At 33.7% G+C, this 25270-nt stretch overlaps 1 long non-coding RNA gene across 1 annotated transcript in view; it reads right to left on the bottom strand.

The window, feature by feature from the left end:
* Positions 1–8555: 8555 nt before the first annotated feature.
* The window catches only part of LOC136038856 (uncharacterized), a 36870-nt gene continuing 20155 nt past the window's right edge, over positions 8556–25270 (bottom strand). The window contains exon 2 of the long non-coding RNA XR_010620331.1: positions 8556–8762. This is a non-coding gene — a long non-coding RNA (uncharacterized LOC136038856). The remainder of the gene's footprint in view (positions 8763–25270) is intronic.

Genomic DNA, 25270 nt, shown 5'->3' with positions numbered 1-25270 from the left:
GAGAGTTTTCATATTTGTAACATTCTCTCGAATTATGGCCTATTCACAATAGTCCCCCCCCCCTAGAATATAAGATCCTGCGTATGTTTCTGACAGAGGGCAATCTGCAACTCCCGTTAAGTGAACTTAATTTGAAAAACCGGTCTTGTCAGCTTTCTGGTTTTTGGTTAGTCAAATTAGTTCGAGCACCCTTTCCAAAAACAGTAATTGGAATATTTGTCACAATAAAGCATAATGTAGTCTCCCCCCCCTCTTAAACCCTTCTGCAGAGAAACTGGAAAAGTCAGTTCCTTTTATTCAGTTCCATTTATTATTACAACAAAAATATTTACAAGAGCACTATTCCAATGGTCTCCATAAGGCTCCTTGGCCCGTAGTATGGAGGCTAAATACACTGAACTTAAAACCAATAAACAAAAGAATTCACTTCATTAAGTTAATACAATAATATAAGAAACTCAAGCAGCCAGAGGATACACCAATCCCTGATGACATCTAAAACCTTTCGATCTCTTAACCCCATCCAGCGCATAGGGCAAAAACAGCTACAATCCAAGCCCCTATAATAATAATAATAAGTCAAACAATAACAAACAAATTAAATTTAAACTAATCAATGTCATAATTGAAACTTTAAATATTCATTTTATATTTTAATGTAAGAAAATTCTTAAGCTAAAGTGGGGGCAACTATTTGGGGCGTGAAATACTTCGCGCCCCAGCAACTATTTAATTATCCTAGCTTATTTAATTATCCTAGCTATTATACTAGCTGGGTCCAGGCGGCTTCGCTACCTGGCCCCATCTAGTGGCACGCGGCAGGCTTCTACATATGGATTCTCATATGTATATACAACGGATATGTGGTAATTTTTAACTGCGTAAAACTTGTGGATATACAACATTCTTCGCTGTTCCATTGTCTGTGCATATAAATAGATTGTCCGGTTTACCGACTCTTGAGCATGCAACATATAATTGTCCATGGGAACAATCCGTGTTAAGATCTATACCGCATTTTTCTAATGATTGCCCTTGGGCTTTGTTGATGGTGATTGCAAATGCTAATCCGAATTGGGAATTGCAATCTTTTAAATTTGAAAAGACAGATCCGTTTGAATCATGGGAATGCAAGGAATAAGAACAGCCTCAGTCCTGTGGTGGCGCAGTGGGTTTGACCTTAGCTTGGTAATACGGGACCCAGAGATCGAATCATGCTGCAGGAATGCACCGCAGGGCCGACGCAGGGACCTTAGTAGTCAAGAAGCGTCGTTAATCTGATACAATGTAAGAACAGCCTCACCCTCAGAAGGCCTTGTCAAGATTGTTGCCTCTATTACGTTTTCTCTGGTGTTTCCTTCTGGTGTGTCCTTTTTGGTACCGTTGTAGGATTAGTGGTACTTTCTCTTTGAGCCGCAAACATTTATTTTGAATAAGACGTCATACTGAATAAGACATCATATTGGATATGAAACCATGTATTGAAATGAAAGCTTCCTTATATTGCAATGACGTCCTTTTGAATATGACGTAATATGTAGATTTTATATTTATATTTTTATTTTCTTTATTTTTTTTATCTTTTATTTATTTTATTTTCTTTATTTCTTATTTCTTTTATTTCCTTTTTCCCTTTTTTTCATTTTTCTTAGATTTTTCTTTTTTTATTTTTTTTTAGATTTTTATCTTTTTGATTTTTTTTAGTTTTTATTTTATTTTTTTTTTTTTTTTTTTTTTTTTTTTTTTGTTTTTCCTTTTTTTTGTTTTTTTTTAATAGATGGTAAATAGTTAAACAGACAAACAAACAGCATATTTTTATAGGAATAATACCGCGGTAACTGTTAATGCAGATTGTATTATTGAATACTTGATTAATATAGAGTGGTACAGAAAGTGGAAAAGAACTGAAACCTGTTTTTTTTGTTGTTTTTTTTAATGATTGCCATTGGGCTGTGTTTTCTTTTTTTTCCTCTTTTATTTTTTCCTTTTTTTAGTTTTTTTGTTTTCTTTTTTAGTTTCTTCTTTTTCTTTAGTTTTTTCTTTTTATTTTTTTTCTCTTTAGTTTTTTATAGTTTTTGACCTTTTTTGCTTTTTTTATTTTTTTGTTTTTTCTAGTTTTCTTTTTTTATTTCTTTCTTTTTTAGTTTTTTCTTTTTTCATTTTTTTTGTTTTTTCTTTTTACTTTTTTTAGTTTTTGTCTTTTTTCTTTTTTCATTTTTGTTTAGTTTTTTTTTAATTTTTAAAAAAAATTTCTTTTTTTTATTTTTAGTTTTTATTTTTGGTTTTTCCTTTTAAATTTGTTTTGTTGTTTTAGTGTTTTTTCTTTTTGAGTTTTTTTTCTTTTTCCTTTTTTATTTTTTTACTTTTACCTTTTTTTATTTTTTTTTAGTTTTTTAGTTTTTTCCTTAGTTTTTCTTTTTTAGTTTTTTCTTTTTTCGTTTTTTTTTTGTTACTTCTTTTTTTAATTTAAAAAAAATAGAATTATTAAAGATTTTGATGACGTGGAATACATTACCGCAAAGTGACTTGAACTCGCATCCTTCGAATAAGAAAGAGAGCATCAAAGCCAATATACTGCGGTAACTACTAATGTAGATTGTATTATTGAATATGTGATTAATATAGAATGAATGAGTGATGGAGAAAATGAAAAAGAACTGAAACCTGTTGTCCTTATTTCTGCAGATCATTTAACCGGATAAATAAAAAATATTCTATGATTTTTTTCTTTTTTTCTTCTAGTGTTTTTTTCTTTTTGAGTTTTTTTTCTTTTTCCTTTTTTATTTTTTTACTTTTACCTTTTTTTATTTTTTTATTTTTTTAGTTTTTTCCTTAGTTTTTCTTTTTTTAGTTTGTTCTTTTTTCGTTTTTTTAGTTGCTTCTTTTTTTAATTAATAAAAATAGAATTATTACAGATTTTCATTCAATGGAATACATTACCGGAAAGTGACTTGAACTCACATCCTTCGAATACGAAAGAGAACATCAAAGCCAATCTACTACGGTAACTACTAATGTAGATTGGATTATTGAATATGTGATTAATATAGAGTGATAGAGAAAATGAAAAAGAACTGAAACCTGTTTTCCTTATTTCTGCAGATCATTTAACCAGATAAATAAAAAATATTCTATGATTTTTTCTTTTGTTTTTTTGTTTTTCTGTTTTTCTATTTTTCTGTTTTTTCAGTTTTTTTCTTTTTTTTAGTTTCCTTTTTTCTTTTTTTTCTTTTTTTTTTAGTTTTTTGTTTCCTTTTTCTTTTTTTCAAGTTTTTTTCTTTTTTTTTAGTGTTTTTTCAAGTTTTTTTTTTATTTTTTCTTTTTTTATAGAAGATAGTGTAATAGACAGACAGTACATTTTTTATATATAGATACATTTTTGTGTATAGAGAGATGTAAGATAACTCTTAAGCTAAAGTGGGGATCTTAAGAATTAAATAATGGATATTTTTGTAGAAGCTCTTAATCCTGACTACACACAAGGATGCTATGCCGTAAAATCCAAATTATTTCTCTACCTCCGACAGATCTAACTACCCCCCTCTCCGCAGCATTACTCAAAATAATATTCAGGAAAAGCGTTGCTGCACATCGTACATCAGGGAGACTCAGTGCAGCCGAAGTTCCTTTGCGTCAATTTTTCGAAGAATGGATGGAAGAGCTGTTCATTTTTTTTGTCACGATGTCGTTTCTGACAATGTCACAATGTTACATTATCAGTGTCACAAGCAGTGCTTTCACTATACCCGAATTATTAGAGATTTTCTTAAAAGAAAATCGAACCCATGGATGAAAATAAACGTCAAAGGAAATTAGCAATTTTTCTGATGATTTTTTTTTATTCAAAAAAAATACTCAAAGTGTACCAAGCGACAAATGAGTTTAGTAAATTTGTAAGCATCTAAACCTATAATATACATTCAAAATTGCAAAAAAATGTTTTGATAACAAAGCCACCAACCAGTTGAATGCAATGACCAATTTAGTTGTTGTCTTTAACCTGGAATAATGAAATCATTGATTAGTCTCTGATTTATGGAAGTGCAGCTAGCCTTTCAAATGCTGTTTCTCTATGGACATGGACCTGTTCAATATATTTTTATTTTAGATGGCATCATAATCAAACACTCATCAAAGGAAAATATCCTAATTATTATTTGGGTGGAGAGGCGTCCTGTAGGGGCGCAATGTGATTGACCGCTACATGTTAATACTTGTCATGCAATTGAAAATCAGATGCAGCAACCCACTGCAGGGATCGGCACTTGATCCTGGCGATGAAATTATGCCGAAGCTTCTCAATGGTAATCGAAACAAGAAAAAGGTCGTGTGGCGGGATTGATCTCTATGTAGTAATACTGGACCAGGAGTTCGATCTTAGATAAGATCATTGTATGTAAGGCGTCAATCTACCATAATCGCATCAATCTATGAATTATGATATCATATCCCTTGTCAAAAGATTGGTGTGTTATATCATCTTGTACATGAAGATGTAGTTTTTGTCCAAAGTAATACTTAAAAAAAAACTGCTATTTGCAAGATCACGTAGATATAGCAATTTTCTTGCAAATGACTGTTTCAAAAGCTCTATAAGACGTCCTGTAGCCCTCTTAGCGATGAAGAAAAAGATAAGCTAAAAAAAGAGACACATGAGTTCTTCCTATGCAGAAAAGGCCCTTGTTATTTTAGGTGAGGGGTGGAGGTTGGGCTCAAAGTTTCTTGTATGGGGTTTTGGCAATGGTGATTCTAGTGGTGTTCTGTTCGTATTGATCGGACATCATTTTTGAGGGTATTCAGGCGATTTTTTTTTAAATCCCACAAATTTAATTTTGCAACAATTTTTTACCATGATGAATAATCAAAATGATATTTACAACTCCTGAATCGTCCACAAATGGCAACTTTTCCTGACTAGACGGTTTTCTTTAAACTTGTTTTTAAGTTTTACAGACTATTTAAGAAAATAAATATTATTAATGAATTGAATTTGGTTTGCATTTCAATTTGCGTAAAGCAGGGTCGTCAAAAGACACCGGAACTTGTTGGCCCAAACAGTTGAGTTCATCACCTCATATTATTCTTCTTGTTATTCAGCTATCTCTGGGGGGTTTGTATTTACGCTAATAGATTTTTTTGGTAGATATGACGGTAACTCCTTGTGTAAGGTCCGATTTTTATCCTTCAATGACTAGTCATATTGCAGGGAATAAGTTGCCTGAACCAGATCAAAGCAGCCACTTTCAGGTTGTTCAAACAAATTGTTAAAAATTTGTTGGTTTCTTAGAAGCTAGTTTATTTATTTTTCTTATAAATTATTATTTTGTTGGAGTCTATTAAATCTGCTAAATTAATTTAGTCTATTCAATTTATTTATTTTTTCCGTTCCATAGTTTATTTTATTTCTTTTCTTTTCTCCAATTGACTAGGGTTGTTTTCTTCCCCCTTCTTTACAGACCAATGAGGCTTTGGAGGGATAGTAAAATGTAATATTGTATGCTTATTTGAAGATGAATAAATCTTAACATAATCATTGTGTTGCTGAACCTGTCAAGCGCAAAGCAGGGTGCCAGAAAATTTCTCTCTAGGAGCAAACAAAGATGGGGGAAATAAGTTCTCATTCTAGTGCTAGTTCTGGGGATCAAATGCCACTTGCGGCTGATGGCTGGTGACTGATGGGTAACCCTTTTTGTTCTTTTGAGGGACGAACACTGCCTGTCCAGTTTGGTCTGACTCTTACGGTTGGTGGTTCTGAAATAGGGGAAAGTACTGGAAGCCTTGGTACTACCGAGGAAGATTCTTCTAAAAGGGACGAAAAAGATAAACAAATCTCTTTCTAAAAATAACACACCCAATGTGGCAACAATGCCCATTAGGCATTTTTGTTTTTGTTTTTTGAGGGGGGTGGAGAGAGTGGACCTTGCTTGTCCGTCCATAATAATGATGATAACATTACTATTCTTTGTTTAGATGAATGACTTTGATATTGAGAGGCTTTTCGAATTAGCCTAATTTTTGCTTTCCACTCACGTCAGGCAGGTACGAAGAAAAGAATTTTCTGTCGGATGTGGGAAACAAATAAAAAATTAATTAGATCGACGATTTTAATAAAAAATTACCTCGGGCAAAATTAGGATTAGTGGGGGGGGGGCAAAGGTGAAAAAACCTTAAAATTGAAATCATTCATAGATAAAGCACTAATTAATACAAATTAAAGGCATTTTCCTATATAGAATGCTAATACAATATCCAAAATTAGGAAGATACACTTAGATGGAAAGAGAAGGAGAGTTTTCATATTTGTAACATTCTCTCGAATTATGGCCTATTCACAATAGTCCTCCCCCCCCCTAGAATATAAGATCCTGCGTATGTTTCTGACAGAGGGCAATTTGCAACTCCCGTTAAGTGAACTTAATTTGAAAAACTGGTCTTGTCAGCTCTCTGGTTTTTGGTTAGTCAAATTAGTTCGAGCACCCTTTCCAAAAACAGTAATTGGAATATTTGTCACAATAAAGCATAATGTAGTCTTCCCCCCCTCTTAAACCCTTCTGCAGAGAAACTGGAAAAGTCAGTTCCTTTTATTCAGTTCCATTTATTATTACAACAAAAATATTTACAAGAGCACTATTCCAATGGTCTCCATAAGGCTCCTTGGCCCGTAGTATGGAGGCTAAATACACTGAACTTAAAACCAATAAACAAAAGAATTCACTTCATTAAGTTAATACAATAATATAAGAAACTCAAGCAGCCAGAGAAGACACCAATCCCTGATGACATCTAAAACCTATCGATCTGTTAACCCCATCCAGCGCATAGGGCAAAAACAGCTACAATCCAAGCCCCTATAATAATAATAATAAGTCAAACAATAACAAACAAATTAAATTTAAACTAATCAATGTCATAATTGAAACTTTAAATATTCATTTTATATTTTAATGTAAGAAAATTCTTAAGCTAAAGTGGGGGCAACTATTTGGGGCGCGAAATACTTCGCGCCCCAGCAACTATTTAATTATCCTAGCTTATTTAATTATCCTAGCTATTATACTAGCTGGGTCCAGGCGGCTTTGCTACCTGGCCCCATCTAGTGGCACGCGGCAGGCTTCTACATATGGATTCTCATATGTATATACAACGGATATGTGGTAATTTTTAACTGCGTAAAACTTGTGGATATACAACATTCTTCGCTGTTCCATTGTCTGTGCATATAAATAGATTGTCCAGTTTACCGACTCTTGAGCATGCAACATATAATTGTCCATGGGAACAATCCGTGTTAAGATCTATAGCCTAGCCTACCGCATTTTTCTAATGATTGCCCTTGGGCTTTGTTGATGGTGATTGCAAATGCTAATCCGAATTGGGAATTGCAATCTTTTAAATTTGAAAAGACAGATCCGTTTGAATCATGGGAATGCAAGGAATAAGAACAGCCTCAGTCCTGTGGTGGCGCAGTGGGTTTGACCTTAGCTTGGTAATATGGGACCCAGAGATCGAATCATGCTGCAGGAATGCACCGCAGGGCCGACGCAGGGACCTTAGTAGTCAAGAAGCGTCTTTAATCTGATACAATATAAGAACAGCCTCACCCTCAGAAGGCCTTGTCAAGATTGTTGCCTCTATTACGTTTTCTCTGGTGTTTCCTTCTGGTGTGTCCTTTTTGGTACCATTGTAGGATTAATGGTACTTTCTCTTTGAGCCGCAAACATTTATTTTGAATAAAACGTCATACTGAATAAGACATCATATTGGATATGACACCATGTATTGAAATGAAAGCTTCCTTATATTGCAATGACGTCCTTTTGAATATGACGTAATATGTAGATTTTATATTTTTATTTTCTTTATTTTTTCTATCTTTTATTTATTTTATTTTCTTTATTTCTTATTTCTTTTATTTCCTTTTTCCCTTTTTTTCATTTTTTCTTAGATTTTTCTTTTTTAAATTTTTTTAGATTTTTATCTTTTTGATTTTTTTTAGTTTTTATTTTATTTATTTTTTTATTTTTTATTTTTTTATTTTTTTGTTTTTCCTTTTTTTTTTTTTTTAATAGATGGTAAATAGTTAAACAGACAAACAAACAGCATATTTTTATAGGAATAATACCGCGGTAACTGTTAATGCAGATTGTATTATTGAATACTTGATTAATATAGAGTGGTTCAGAAAGTGGAAAAGAACTGAAACCTGTTTTTTTTTTGTTTTGTTTTTTAATGATTGCCATTGGGCTGTGTTTTCTTTTTTTCCTCTTTTATTTTTTCCTTTTTTTAGTTTTTTTGTTTTCTTTTTTAGTTTCTTCTTTTTCTTTAGTTTTTTTCGTTTTATTTTTTTTCTCTTGTTTTTTATAGTTTTTGACCTTTTTTGCTTTTTTTATTTTTTAGTTTTTTTTTAGTTTTCTTTTTTTTATTTCTTTCTTTTTTTAGTTTTTTTTTAGTTTTTTCTTTTTTCATTTTTTTTTTGTTTTTCTTTTTACTTTTTTTAGTTTTTGTCTTTTTTCTTTTTTCATTTTTGTTTAGTTTTTTTTAATTTTTAAAAAAAATTTCTTTTTTTTTTATTTTTAGTTTTTTATTTTTAGTTTTTCCTTTTAATTTTTTTTGTTGTTTTAGTGTTTTTTCTTTTTGAGTTTTTTTTCTTTTTCCTTTTTTATTTTTTTACTTTTACCTTTTTTTTATTTTTTTTAGTTTTTTAGTTTTTTCCTTAGTTTTTCTGTTTTAGTTTTTTCTTTTTTTGTTTTTTTTTGTTACTTCTTTTTTTAATTTAAAAAAAATGGAATTATTAAGGATTTTGATGAAATGGAATACATTACCGGAAAGTGACTTAAACTCGCATCCTTCGAATACGAAAGAGAGCATCAAAGCCAATGTACTGCGGTAACTACTAATGTAGATTGTATTATTGAATATGTGATTAATATAGAGTGAATGAGTGATAGAGAAAATGAAAAAGAACTGAAACCTGTTGTCCTTATTTCTGCAGATCATTTAACCGGATAAATAAAAAATATTCTATGATTTTTTTCTTTTTTCTTTTGTTTTTTTTTGTGTTTTTTCTTTTTGAATTTTTTTTCTTTTTCCTTTTTTATTTTTTTACTTTTAACTTTTTTTATTTTCTTTATTTTTTTAGTTTTTTCCTTAGTTTTTCTTTTTTTAGTTTGTTCTTTTTTCGTTTTTTTTAGTTACTTCTTTTTTTAATTATTAAAAATGGAATTTTTGCATTGAAATACATTACCGGAAAGTGACTTGAACTCGCATCCTTCGAATACGAAAGAGAACATCAAAGCCAATGTACTGCGGTAACTACTAATATAGATTGGATTATTGAATATGTGATTAATATAGAGTGATAGAGAAAATGAAAAAGAACTGAAACCTGTTGTCCTTATTTCTGCAGATCATTTAACCGGATAAATAAAAAATATTCTATGATTTTTTCTTTTTTCTTTTGTTTTTTTTGTTTTTCTGTTTTTCTATTTTTTCAGTTTTTTTTCTTTTTTTTAGTTTCCGTTTTTTCTTTTTTTTCTTTTTTTTAGTTTTTTGTTTCCTTTTTCTTTTTTTCAAGTTTTTTCTTTTTTTTTAGTGTTTTTTCAAGTTTTTTTTTATTTTTTTCCTTTTTTTTATAGAAGATAGTGTAATAGACAGACAGCACATTTTTTATATATAGATACATTTTTGTGTATAGAGAGATGTAAGATAACTCTTAAGCTAAAGTGGGGATCTTAAGAATTAAATAATGGATATTTTTGTAGAAGCTCTTAATCCTGACTACACACAAGGATGCTATGCCGTAAAATCCAAATTATTTCTCTACCTCCGACAGATCTAACTACCCCCCTCTCCGCAGCATTACTCAAAATAATATTCAGGAAAAGCGTTGCTGCACATCGTACATCAGGGAGACTCAGTGCAGCCGAAGTTCCTTTGCGTCAATTTTCCGAAGAATGGATGGAAGAGCTGTTCATTTTTTTTGTCACGATGTCGTTTCTGACAATGTCACAATGTTACATTATCAGTGTCACAAGCAGTGCTTTCACTATACCCGAATTATTAGAGATTTTCTTAAAAGAAAATCGAACCCATGGATGAAAATAAACGTCAAAGGAAATTAGCAATTTTTCTGATGATTTTTTTTTATTCAAAAAAAATACTCAAAGTGTACCAAGCGACAAATGAGTTTAGTAAATTTGTAAGCATCTAAACCTATAATATACATTCAAAATTGCAAAAAAATTTTTTGATAACAAAGCCACTAACCAGTTGAATGCAATGACCAATTTAGTTGTTGTCTTTAACCTGGAATAATGAAATCATTGATTAGTCTCTGATTTATAGAAGTGGAGCTAGCCTTTCAAATGCTGTTTCTCTATGGACATGGACCTGTTCAATATATTTTTATTTTAGATGGCATCATAATCAAACACTCATCAAAGGAAAATATCCTAATTATTATTTGGGTGGAGAGGCGTCCTGTAGGGGCGCAATGTGATTGACCGCTACTTGTTAATACTTGTCATGCAATTGAAAATCAGATGCAGCAACCCACTGCAGGGATCGGCACTTGATCCTGGCGATGAAATTATGCCGAAGCTTCTCAATGGTAATCGAAACAAGAAAAAGGTCGTGTGGCGGGATTGATCTCTATGTAGTAATACTGGACCAGGAGTTCGATCTTAGATAAGATCATTGTATGTAAGGCGTCAATCTACCATAATCGCATCAATCTATGAATTATGATATCATATCCCTTGTCAAAAGATTGGTGTGTTATATCATCTTGTACATGAAGATGTAGTTTTTGTCCAAAGTAATACTTAAAAAAAAACTGCTATTTGCAAGATCACGTAGATATAGCAATTTTCTTGCAAATGACTGTTTCAAAAGCTCTATAAGACGTCCTGTAGCCCTCTTAGCGATGAAGAAAAAGATAAGCTAAAAAAAGAGACACATGAGTTCTTCCTATGCAGAAAAGGCCCTTGTTATTTTAGGTGAGGGGTGGAGGTTGGGCTCAAAGTTTCTTGTATGGGGTTTTGGCAATGGTGATTCTAGTGGTGTTCTGTTCGTATTGATCGGACATCATTTTTGAGGGTATTCAGGCGATTTTTTTTTAAATCCCACAAATTTAATTTTGCAACAATTTTTTACCATGATGAATAATCAAAATGATATTTACAACTCCTGAATCGTCCACAAATGGCAACTTTTCCTGACTAGACGGTTTTCTTTAAACTTGTTTTTAAGTTTTACAGACTATTTAAGAAAATAAATATTATTAATGAATTGAATTTGGTTTGCATTTCAATTTGCGTAAAGCAGGGTCGTCAAAAGACACCGGAACTTGTTGGCCCAAACAGTTGAGTTCATCACCTCATATTATTCTTCTTGTTATTCAGCTATCTCTGGGGGGTTTGTATTTACGCAAATAGATTTTTTTCGTAGATATGACGGTAACTCCTTGTGTAAGGTCCGATTTTTATCCTTCAATGACTAGTCATATTGCAGGGAATAAATTGCCTGAACCAGATCAAAGCAGCCACTTTCAGGTTGTTCAAACAAATTGTTAAAAATTTGTTGGTTTCTTAGAAGCTAGTTTATTTATTTTTCTTATAAATTATTATTTTGTTGGAGTCTATTAAATCTGCTAAATTAATTTAGTCTATTCAATTTATTTATTTTTTCCGTTCCATAGTTTATTTTATTTCTTTTCTTTTCTCCAATTGACTAGGGTTGTTTTCTTCCCCCTTCTTTACAGACCAATGAGGCTTTGGAGGGATAGTAAAATGTAATATTGTATGCTTATTTGAAGATGAATAAATCTTAACATAATCATTGTGTTGCTGAACCTGTCAAGCGCAAAGCAGGGTGCCAGAAAATTTCTCTCTAGGAGCAAACAAAGATGGGGGAAATAAGTTCTCATTCTAGTGCTAGTTCTGGGGATCAAATGCCACTTGCTGCTGATGGCGGGTGACTGATGGGTAACCCTTTTTGTTCTTTTGAGGGACGAACACTGCCTGTCCAGTTTGGTCTGACTCTTACGGTTGGTGGTTCCGAAATAGGGGAAAGTACTGGAAGCCTTGGTACAACCGAGGAAGATTCTTCTAAAAGGGACGAAAAAGATAAACAAATCTCTTTCTAAAAATAACACACCCAATGTGGCAACAATGCCCATTAGGCATTTTTTTGTGAGGGGCGTGGAGAGAGTGGACCTTGCTTGTCTGTCCATAATAATGATGATAACATTACTATTGTTTATTTAGATGAATGACTTTGATATTGAGACACTTTTCGAGTTAGCCTAATTTTTGCTTTCCACTCACGTCAGGCAGGTATGAAGAAAAGAATTTTCTGTTGGATTTGGGAAACAAAAAAAAAATTAATTTGATCGACGATTTTAATAAAAAAATACCTCGGGCAAAATTAGGATTAGTGGGGGAGGCAAAGGTGAAAAAACCTTAAAATTGAAATTTGTCATAGATAAAGCACTAATTAATAAAAACTGAAGGCATTTTCCTATATAGAATGCTAACACAATATCCAAAATTAGGAAGATACACTTAGATAGAAAGAGGAGGAGAGTTTTCATATTTGTACCATTCTCTCGAATTATGGCCTATTCACAATAGTCCCCCTAGAATATAAGATCCTGCGTATGTTTCTGACAGAGGGCAATCTGCAATTCCCATTAAGTGAACTTAATTTGAAAAACTGGTCTTGTCAGCGTTCTGGTTTTTGGTTAGTCGAATTAGTTCGAGCACCCTTTCCAAAAACAGTAATTGGAATATTTTTCACACAAAAAAGCATAATGTAGTCTTCCCCCCTTAAACCCTTCTACAGAGAAACTGGAAAAGTCAGTTCCTTTTATTCAGTTCCTTTTATTATTACGACAAAAATATTTACAAGAGCACTATTCCAATGGTCTCCATAAGGCTTCATGGCTCGTAGTATGGAGGCTAAACCCACTAAACTTAAAACCAATAAACAAAAGAATTCACTTCATTAAGTTAATAGAATAATTTAAGAAACTCAAGCAGCCAGAGAAGACACCCCCATCCCTGATCGATCCCCACATTTAAAACCTATGATCTGTTGACCCCATCCAGTGCAAAAAGCTACAATCCAAGCCCCTATAATAATAATAATAAGTCAAACAATAACAAACAAATCAAATTTAAACTAATCAATGTCATAATTGAAACTTTAAATATTCATTTTATATTTTAATGTAAGAAATTCTTAAGCTAAAGTGGGGGCAACTATTTGGGGTGCGAAATACTTCGCATCCCAGCAACTATTTAATTATCCTGTTGAACATGGAATTATTGCAGATTTTCACGACATGGACAAGATATGGCTTTCAAAAATGAGCTTCAAGTTGACCCAGAAAAATACCCAGTTTTACTCACAGAAGGTCCTCTTAACCCAATAGTTAAAAACGAAAAAATGACGCAGATCATGGTTGAGAGTTTAGGGACTATATATATATATATATATATATATATATATATATATATATATATATATATATATATATATATATATATAGACTAGCTGGGACCAGACGGCTTCACCACCTGGCCCCATCTAGTGGCACGCGGCAGGCTTCTACATATTGATTCTCATATGTATATACGACGGATATGTGCTAATTTTTAACTGCGTAAAACTTGTGGATATACAAGATTCTTCACTGTTCCATTCTCTGTGTATATAAATAGATTGTCCGGTTTACCGATTCTTGAGCATGCAACGTATAATCGTCCATGGGAACAATCCGTATCAAGATCTAAACCCCATTTTTCTAATGATTGACTTTGAGCTTTGTTGATGGTGATTGCAAATGCTAATCCGAAATGGGAATTGCAATCTTTTAAACTGAAAAGGCAGATCCGTTTGAGTCATGGGAATGCAAGGAATGAGAACAGCCTCACCCACAGAAGGCCGTGTCAAGATTGTTGCCTCTATTACGTTTCCTCTGGTGTTTCCTCCTGGTATGTCCTTTTTGGTACCATTGTAGGATTAGTGGTACTTTCTCTTTGAGCCGCAAACATTTATATTGAACTAGCTGTTGAGGTGGCGCTTCGCGCCACCCCAACACCTAGTTGGTGGGGGCGCTTCGCGCCCCCCCAAGCCACCCCCCACGTGCGTAAGTCGTTATGCGCCATTGTAGTCGTGTCCGTGTCCCACCTGTGAATACAGATATATATATATATATAAATATATATATATATATATATATATATATATATATATATATATATATATATATATATATATATATATATATATATATATATATATATATATATATATATATATATATATATATATATATATATATATATATATATATATATATATATATGTTTTTAACTACATAAAACTTGCGAATATACAACATTCTTCACTGTCCCATTGTCTGTGCATTTAAATAGATTGTCAGGTTTACCGACTCTTGAACATGCAACATATAATTGTCCATGGGAAAAACAATCCGTATTCAGATCTATACCTTATTATTCTAATGATAGCCCTTGAGCTTTGTTGATGGTGATTGCTAATCGAAAATTCCCTGTGTCCCCGTCGTCATTTATATATCCCCCTGTGCCCCCCAGCGTCCCCGTTGTAGTTGTGTCCCTGTGTCCCGGTCGTCATTTACATTCCCTGTGTCCTGGTCTTCATTTGTGTCCTGGTTTCCCACTCTGTAATTTCTCTTTGAGTGTCCCGGTTGTCTTTTATATTCCTTGTGTCCCGGTGTCCCGGTCGTCGTTTGTGTCCCGGTGTCCCGGTCTGTAATTTCTTTTTGACTGTCCCGGTCTGTAATTTCTCTTTGAGTGTCCAGGTCGTCATTTATATTCCCTGTGTCCTGGTCGTCATTTGTGTCCCGGTGTCCCGGTCTGTAGTGTCATCTTATAAAAACGTCATATACAAAGCCTTATATATACTTATAATGACGTCATATGCAAACCCACAAACAAACATACATACAACTTATTTTTATATATATGGATATAGTTTCTTTTTTAGTTTTTCTTTTTTTTTTAGTTTTGCAGCTGTTTTAGTTTTTTTTAGCTTTTTTTCTTTTTAGTTTTTTACGTTTTTATTTTTTTCCATTCTTTTAAGTTTTCTTCTTTATAGGTTTTTTCTTTTTTTAGCTTTTTTCGCACCATGTTAGTTACGCGCAATTCTAGTTGTGTCCCTGTGTCCCAACTGTGAATATAGATAGATGTATATATGTTTTTAACTACGTAAAACTTGCGAATATACAACATTCTTCGCTGTCCCATTGTCTGTGCATATAAATAGATTGTCAGGTTTACCGACTCTTGAACATGCAACATATAATTGTCCATGGGTAAAACAATCCGTATTCAGATCTATACCTTATTATTCTAATGATAGCCCTTGAGCTTTGTTGATGGTGATTGCTAATCGAACATTCCTTGTGTCCCGGTCGTCATTTATATACCCCCCTGTTATTTATATATATATATATATATATATATATATATATATATAATATATATATATATATATATATATATATATATATATATATATATATATATATATATATATATATATATACTAGCTGTTGGGGTGGCGCTTCGCGCCACCCCAACACCTAGTTGGTGGGGGCGCTTCGCGCCCCCCCCCAAGCCCCCCCGCGCGCGTAAGTCGTTACGCGCCATAATAGTTACGCGCCATTGTAGTTGTGTCCCTATGTCCCACCTGTGATATATATATATATATATATATATATATATATATATATATATATATATATATATATATATATATATATATATATATATATATATATATATATATATATATATATATATATATATATATATATATATATATATGGTTTTAACTACGTAAAACTTGCGAATATACAACATTCTTTGCTGTCCCATTGTCTTTGCATATAAATAGATTGTCAGGTTTACCGACTCTTGAACATGCAACATATAATGGTCCATGGGAAAACAATCTGTATTCAGATCTATACCTCATGATTCTAATGATTGCCCTTGAGCTTTGTTGATGGTGATTGCTAATCGACCATTCCCTGTCCCGGTGTCCCGGTCGTCATTTACATCCCCCTGTTTCCCCCGGTGTCCCCGTTGTAGTTGTGTCCCTGTGTCCCGGTCGTCATTTATATTCCCTGTGTCCCGGCCGTCATTTGTATCCCGGTGTCCCGGTCTGTATATACATTCGTTTTTTAGTTTTGTTTTTCTCCTTTATTTTTTTCCTTTTTTTTTCTTTTTATTTATATCCCCCTGTTTCCCCCGGTGTCCCCGTTGTAGTTGTGTCCCTGTGTCCCGGTCGTCATTTATATTCCCTGTGTCCCGGTCGTCATTTGTATCCCGGTGTACCGGTCTGTATATACATTCGTTTTTTAGTTTTGTTTTTCTCCTTTATTTTTTTCCTTTTTTTTTCTTTTTTAGTTTATTTAGATTTTTAGATTTTTTAGTTTTTTTAGTTTTTTTAGTTTTTTTAGTTTTTTAGCTTTTTTACTTTTTTTATTAGTTTTTAGTTTTTTTGTAGTTTTTGCCTTTTTTTAGTTTTTTCAGTTTTTTTTTTTAGTTTTTTATTGGTTTTTACCTTTATTTTAGCTTATTTTTCAGTTTTTTCCTTTTTTTTAGTTTTTTTTAGTTTTTAGTTTTTTTAGTTTTTACTTTTTTTAGTTTTTTTAGTTTTTTTAGTTTTTTAGCTTTTTTATTTTTTTTATTAGTTTTTAGTTTTTTTGTAGTTTTTGCCTTTTTTTAGTTTTTTTAGTTTTTTAGCTTTTTTATTAGTTTTTAGTTTTTTTTGTAGTTTTTGCCTTTTTTTAGTTCTTTTAGTTTTTTAGCTTTTTTATTTTTTTATTAGTTTTTAGTTTTTTTTGTAGTTTTTGCCTTTTTTTAGTTTTTTCAGTTTTGACGTCACCTGATCCAGTTTTTTCAGGTGACGTCACCTGATCCACGATCCACAGATCCACAGACAACTTATTTTTATATATATAGATAGTTTTTTTTTTTACTTATGTCCTGGTCTTCTTTTAGTTTTTACCTTTTTTAGTTTTTTTTAGTTTTTTAGATGAAAATTTTTTTTAGTTTTTTCCTTTTTTTCTTTTTAGTTTTTTATTGGTTTTTACCTTTATTTTAGCTTATTTTTCAGTTTTTTCCTTTTTTTATTTTTTTTTTATTTTTTATTTTTTTTAGTTTTTTACCTTTTTTTAGTTTTTTTAGTTTTTTTAGTTTTTTAGTTTTTTTACTTTTTTTATTAGTTTTTAGTTTTTTTTTGTAGTTTTTGCCTTTTTTTAGTTTTTTCAGTTTTTTTTTTTAGTTTTTTATTGGTTTTTACCTTTATTTTAGCTTATTTTTCAGTTTTTTCCTTTTTTTTAGTTTTTTTTAGTTTTTAGTTTTTTTAGTTTTTTATCTTTTTTTAGTTTTTTTAGTTTTTTTTAGTTTTTTAGCTTTTTTATTTTTTTTATTAGTTTTTAGTTTTTTTTGTAGTTTTTGCCTTTTTTTAGTTTTTTTAGTTTTTTAGCTTTTTTATTTTTTTTATTAGTTTTTAGTTTTTTTTGTAGTTTTTGCCTTTTTTTAGTTTTTCCAGTTTTGACGTCACCTGATCCAGTTTTTTCAGGTGACGTCACCTGACCCATCCACAGACAGACAACTTATTTTTATATATATAGATATATATATATATATATATATGTATATCTATATATATAAAAATAAGTTGTCTGTCTGTGGATGTGTGGATCAGGTGACGTCATGTTTCTGTGTTGACTGACGTCATGAAGTTAGTTGTCGTCATTTTTGCTATGACGGTGACGTCATTAGTGGTATTTAAGACATGCGTTCACGGAAAAATGTTTAATTGTAAAATGACTGAAGAACCTACAATGGCAACAGCCGAGGAAGCTGCTCAAAGAGTCTATGCCAAAAAACTTGCTGCTGATAGAGAAAGTAAGAAAAGAAAGTGTGCCGAGGAATCACAAGAACAGCAAGAAAACAGGCTTGCAGCTGATAGAGAAAGTAAGAAAAGAAAGCGTGCCGAGGAATCACAAGAACAGCAAGAAAACAGGCTTGCGGCTAAAGAACGCAAAACCGCGCAGTTAGATGAAAATCCACCTGGAAAGCGAGAGTCAAAACATATCAAAACTGAAAATGATAGCGATGATGATTGGGTTTGGGATTTTGACTTGGATAAGGTCATCAATGCCTACCAGATTTAAGTTAAAAAACAAAGGTTCGGCGATATGTACTTCATAGTTACGCTGAAAAATAAAGAAGAAAAAAAACTGAAAAAATGTAAAAAACTAAAAAAAACTAAAAAGAAAAAACACTCAAAGATAAATTACAGACCGGGACACAAATGACGACCGACACAGAGGGAATATAAATGACGACCGGGAACCTCAAAGAAAAATTACAGACTGGGACACCCGGACACAAATCACGACCGGGAATATAAATGACGACCGGGACGCAGGGACACAACTACAACGGGGACGCCGGGGGCACAGGCGGGATATATAATTGACGACTGAGACACAGGGATTGTTTGAATAGAAATTACAGACCGGGACATCGGGACACAAATGACGACCGGGACACTGGGACACAGGGAATATAAATGACGACCGGGACACAGGGAATATAAATGCTATTTATATGCACAGACAATGGGACAGCGAAGAATGTTGTATATTCGCATGTTTTATGTAGTTAAAAATATATATTTATATCTATCTCTATTCACAGGTGGGACACAGGGACACAGCTACAATGGCGCGTAGCTAATATGGCGCGTAACGACTTACGCGTGCGGGGGGGCTTGGGGGGGGCGCGAAGCACCCCACCAACTAGGTGTTGGGGTGGTGCGAAGCGCCACCCCAACAGCTAGTATATATCTATATATATAAAAATAAGTTGTCTGTGGATCTGTGGATCGTGGATCAGGTGACGTCATGTTTCGGCTGACGTCATGAAATTAGTTGCCATCATTTTTGCTTTGAAGGTGACGTCATTCAAGTTATATAAGACATATGTTCGCGTAGAATTCTATTAATGTTTAAGTTTACAATGACTGATGAAGATGCTCAAAGAGTCTATGCCAAAAAACTTGCTGCTGATAGAGAAAGTCAGAAAAGAAAGCGTGCCGAGGAATCAAAAGAACAGCAAGGAAACAGGCTTGAGGCTAAAGAACGCAAAACCGCAGTTAGATGAAGATCCACCTGGACAGCAAGAGTCAAAACATATTAAAACTGAAAATGATAGCGATGATGATTGGGTTTGGGATTTTGACTTGGATAAGGTCATCAATGACTACCAGATTTTAGTTAAAAAAACAAAGGTTCGGCGATATGTATTTCATAGTGAAGCTGAAAAATAAAGAAGAAAAAGAAAACTGAAAAAAGAAAAAAGAGAAATTACAGACTGGGATACCGGGACAAAAATGACGACCGGGACACAGGGAATATAAATGACGACCAGGACACAGGTATTTAAGAATATCGTTCAAAGACACATTTTTAATTGTAAGAAGACCGTTGAAAGAGAAATTTCTAATTGTAAAATGACTGAAAAACCTACAATGGCAACGGTACCACCATCGAAGTAGATAACCAGTGGGTTTACGGCCAACCTACCATCTTCAAAGATACCACGATAGGAAGACTCTACACCGTTCACCCCAATCAACATGAATGCTTCTTTCTACGCCTGCTTTTGGTGAATGTACCCGGTCCGACATCCTTTGAGTATTTGAGAACTGTAAACGGTACTATACATGACACTTACCGTAGTGCATGCCAAGCTCTGAATTTATTGGAGAATGACCAACACTGAGATAACTGCATCAATGACGAGTGCGAAACGTCAATCCCAAGTCAAATTCGTACACTTGCTCTCCATCAGCTCCTACAGAGTTATGGGAAAAATATAAGTCAAAAATGTCCGAAGATATACTCCATCGAAAACAGTTAGAGACGTCAGAAATGACTTTTGATTTTACATCAGAAATTTATAACGACACTTTAGTTATTATAGAAGATTTGTGCGTACGTATGGCAAACAAACCTCTTCAGGATTTGGGAATGCCTTCACCTAACCGTATCGCTGCTGTTTCGACATGTGTAGAATTGGATCGTGAACAAAGTTACAGTACGAGTGATCTATTGTCGTATGTACAAAATAACATTTACAAGTTAACGTCGGAACAAAAAGACATTTATGATACGATAGACTCAATTTCAGGACGTATACAACTACCTGCTGATTTCTGTAGTTTAGTGACGTCCAAAAATGAATTGATTGAAAAAGTATTTCCAAATATTCTAAAAAATTATAAAAATAATAAATGGCTTTTAGTTATTATAGAAGATTTGTGCGTACGTATGGCAAACAAACCTCTTCAGGATTTGGGAATGCCTTCACCTAACCGCATCGCTGCTGTTTCGACATGTGTAGAATTGGATCGTGAACAAAGTTACAGTACGAGTGATCTATTGTCGTATGTACAAAATAACATTTACAAGTTAACGTCGGAACAAAAAGACATTTATGATACGATAGACTCAATTTCAGGACGTATACAACTACCTGCTGATTTCTGTAGTTTAGTGACGTCCAAAAATGAATTGATTGAAAAAGTATTTCCGAATATTCTAAAAAATTATAAAAATAATAAATGGCTTTTAGTTATTATAGAAGATTTGTGCGTACGTATGGCAAACAAACATCTTCAGGATTTGGGAATGCCTTCACCTAACCGTATCGCTGCTGTTTCGACATGTGTAGAATTGGATCGTGAACAAAGTTACAGTACGAGTGATCTATTGTCGTATGTACAAAATAACATTTACAAGTTAACGTCGGAACAAAAAGACATTTATGATACGATAGACTCAATTTCAGGACGTATACAACTACCAGCTGATTTCTGTAGTTTAGTGACGTCCAAAAATGAATTGATTGAAAAAGTATTTCCGAATATTCTAAAAAATTATAAAAATAATAAATGGCTAAGTGAAAGAGCGATTCTCGCACCCAAAAATATAGACGTCCACGAAATCAACAATATTGTTTTGACCAAGATTCGAGACCAGGCAGTCCTTTGCAAGACAGTCGACACAGTTTTGGAACCAAATGAAGCGGTTAATTATCCATCTGAATTTTTAAATTCCATATATCTTTCAGGGTTTCCACCACACGTGCTACAACTAAAAATAGGCGTACCAATAATACTTTTAAGAAATATCAACCCACCAAAGCTTTGCAATGGCACGCGACTTGCCGTAAAAAAAACAATGGAAAGCCTAATAGAGGCGACAATCTTGACAGGGCCTTTTGAGGGTAAGGCTGTTCTTATTCCTCGCATTCCCATGATTCCAACGGATCTGCCTTTTCAATTTAAAAGATTGCAATTCCCAATTCGATTAGCATTTGCAATCACCATTAACAAAGCTCAAGGTCAATCATTAGAAAAATGTGGTATAGATCTTAATACTGATTGTTTTTCCCATGGACAATTGTACGTTGCATGTTCGAGGGTCGGTAAACCTGACAATCTATTTATATGCAGCGACAATTGGACAGCGAAGAATGTTGTATATTCGCAAGTTTTACGCAGTTAATTTGTATTGTATCCATCTATCTATCTATCTATATAAAAACGAGTTGTGTGTATGCATGTTTGTTTGTTTGTAAAAAGAGCGTTTGCATATGACGTCATTATTAGTGCATACGGCTTTGTATATGCACAGACAATGGGAAAGCCAAGAATGTTGTATATTCGCAATTTTTACGTAGTTTAACTCCTGCAGACGAAATGAATGCTTGCCTGAAAAATTCTAATTTATGGGCACACGTAAAAACATTAAATTAACTACAAATATGTGTGTCCGATTGCAAAAAGAATGATTATGGTCAAACATTTTCAGATCAATTGCTGGCAATTGGAAACGGAAAGCTTCCAGTAGTGGGAAAGCCAAAAATGTTGTATATTCGCAATTTTTACGTAGTTTGAAACACATATATAAATCTATCTATATTCACAGGTGGGACACAGGGACACAACTACAATGGCGCGTAACTAATATGGCGCGTAACGACTTACGCGCGCGGGGGGGCTTGGGGGGGCGCGAAGCGCCCCACCAACTAAGTGTTGGGGTGGCGCGAAGCGCCACCCCAACAGCTAGTATATATATATATATATCTATCTATATAAAAATAAGTTGTCTGTTTGTCTGTGGATCAGGTGTCGTCATTTTTCTGTGTCGGCTGACGTCATGAAATTACTTGTCGTCATTTTTGCTATGACGGTGACGTCATTAAAGATATTTAAGACATATATGTTCACGTAGAAATCTATTAATGTTTAAGTTTAAAATGACTGATGAACTTACAATGGCAAAAGCCGATGAAGATGCTCAAAGAGTCTATGCCAAAAAACTTGCTGCTGATAGAGAAAGTCAGAAAAGAAAGCGTGCCGAGGAATCAAAAGAACAGCAAGGAAACAGGCTTGAGGCTACAGAACGCAAAACCGCGCAGTTAGATGAAGATCCACCTGGACAGCGAGAGTCAAAACATCAAAACTGAAAATGATAGCGATGATGATTGGGTTTGGGATTTTGACTCGGATAAGGTCATCAATGCCTACCAGATTTTAGTTAAAAAAACAAAGGTTCGGCGATATGTATTTCATAGTGAAGCTGAAAAATAAAAAAGAAAAAATGTAAAAAACTAAAAAATACTAAAAAGAAAAAACACTCAAAGAGAAATTACAGACTGGGACACAAATGACGACCGGGACAGAGGAATATAAATAACGACCGGGACACTCAAAGAGAAATTACAGACTGGGATACCGGGACACAAATGACGGCCGGGACACAGGGAATATAAATGACAACCAGGACACAGGTATTTAAGAATATCGTTCAAAGACAAATTTTTAATTGTAAGAAGACCGTTGAAAGAGAAATTTCTAATTGTAAAATGACTGAAGAACCTACAATGGCAACGGTACCACCATCGAAGTAGATAACCAGTGGGTTGTTCCATATTCCCCATTAGTGCGAAACGTCAACCCCAAGTCAAATTCGTGCATTGTTTGGCATCATTTTAACAACTTGCTCTCCATCAGCTCCTACAGAGCTATGGGAAAAATATAAGTCAAAAATGTCCGAAGATATACTCCATCGAAAACAGTTAGAGACGTCAGATACGACTTTTGATTTTACATCAGAAATTTATAACTACACTTTAGTTATTATAGGTGATTTGTGCGTACGTATGGCAAACAAATCTCTTCAGGATTTGGGAATGCCTTCACCTAACCGTATCGCTGCTGTTTCGACATGTGTAGAATTGGATCGTGAAAAAAGTTACAGTACGAATGATCTATTGTCGTATGTACAAAATAACATTTCCAAGTTAACGTCGGAACAAAAAGACATTTATGATACGATAGACTCAATTTCAGGACGTATACAACTACCTGCTGATTTCTGTAATTTAGTGACGTCCAAAAATTAATTGATTGAAAAAGTATTTCCGAATATTCTAAAAAATTATAAAAATAATAAATGGCTAAGTGAAAGAGCGACTGTCGCACCCAAAAATATAGACGTCCACGAAATCAACAATATTGTTTTGACCAAGATTCGAGACCAGGCAGTCCTTTACAAGTCAGTCGACACAGTTTTGGAACCAAATGAAGCGGTTAATTATCCATCTGAATTTTTAAATTCCATAGATCTTTCAGGGTTTCCACCACACGTGCTACAACTAAAAATAGGCGTACCAATAATACTTTTAAGAAATATCAACCCACCAAAGCTTTGCAATGGCACACGACTTGCCGTAAAAAAAACAATGGAAAACCTAATAGAGGCCACAATCTTGACAGGGCCTTTTGAGGGTGTGGCTGTTCTTATTCCTTGCATTCCCATGATTCCAACGGATCTGCCTTTTCAATTTAAAAGATTGCAATTCCCAATTCGATTAGCATTTGCAATCACCATTAACAAAGCTCAAGATCAATCATTAGAAAAATGTGGTATAGATCTTAATACTGATTGTTTTTCCCATGGACAATTGTGCGTTGCATGTTCGAGGGTCGGTAAACCTGACAATCTATTTATATGCAGCGACAATTGGACAGCGAAAAATGTTGTATATTCGCAAGTTTTACGCAGTTACTTTGTATTGTATCTACCTATCTATCTATCTATATAAAAACGAGTTGTGTGTATGCATGTTTGTTTTTTTGTAAAAAGAGCGTTTGCATATGACGTCATTATTAGTGCATACGGCTTTGTATATGCACAGACAATGGGAAAGCCAAGAATGTTGTATATTCGCAATTTTTACGTAGTTTAACTCCTGCAGACGAAATGAATGCTTGCCTGAAAAATTCTAATTTATGGGCACACGTAAAAATATTAAAATTAACTACAAATATGCGTGTCCGATTGCAAAACGATGACTCTGGTCAAACATTTTTAGATCAATTGCTGGCAATTGGAAACGGAAAGCTCCCAGTAGTGGGAAAGCCAAAAATGTTGTATATTCGCAATTTTTACGTAGTTTGAAACACATATATAAATCTATCTATATTCACAGGTGGGACACAGGGACACAACTACAATGGCGCGTAACTAATATGGCGCGTAACGACTTACGCGCGCGGGGGGGCTTGGGGGGGCGCGAAGCGCCCCACAAACTAGGTGTTGGGGTGGCGCGAAGCGCCACCCCAACAGCTAGTATATATATATATATATATAAATAAGTTGTCTGTGTGTGTGTGTGTCTGTCGAGTGACGTCATGTTGGTGTGTCGACTGACGTCATGAAGTTAGTTGTCGTCATGTTTGTTATGACGGTGACGTCATTAAAGGTATTTAAGACATTCGTTCACGGAAAAATATTTAATTGTAAAATGACTGAAGAACCTACAATGGCAACAGCCGAGGAAGCAGCTCAAAGAGTCTATGCCAAAAAACTTGCTGCTGATAGAGAAAGTAAGAAAAGAAAGCGTGCCGAGGAATCACAAGAACAGCAAGAAAACAGGCTTGTGGCTGATAGAGAAAGTAAGAAAAGAGAGCCTGCCGAGGAATCACAAGAACAGCAAGAAAACAGGCTTGCGGCTAAAGAACGCAAAACCGCGCAGTTAGATGAAAATCAACATGGACAGCGAGAGTCAAAACATATCAAAACTGAAAATGATAGCGATGATGATTGGGTTTGGGATTTTGACTTGGA

Source organism: Artemia franciscana, chromosome 18, assembly GCF_032884065.1.
Source record: "Artemia franciscana chromosome 18, ASM3288406v1, whole genome shotgun sequence".
Taxonomy (NCBI): domain Eukaryota; kingdom Metazoa; phylum Arthropoda; class Branchiopoda; order Anostraca; family Artemiidae; genus Artemia; species Artemia franciscana.
Note: the sequence above shows the minus strand (reverse complement) of the source record. Positions and strands in the feature narration are given on the sequence as shown.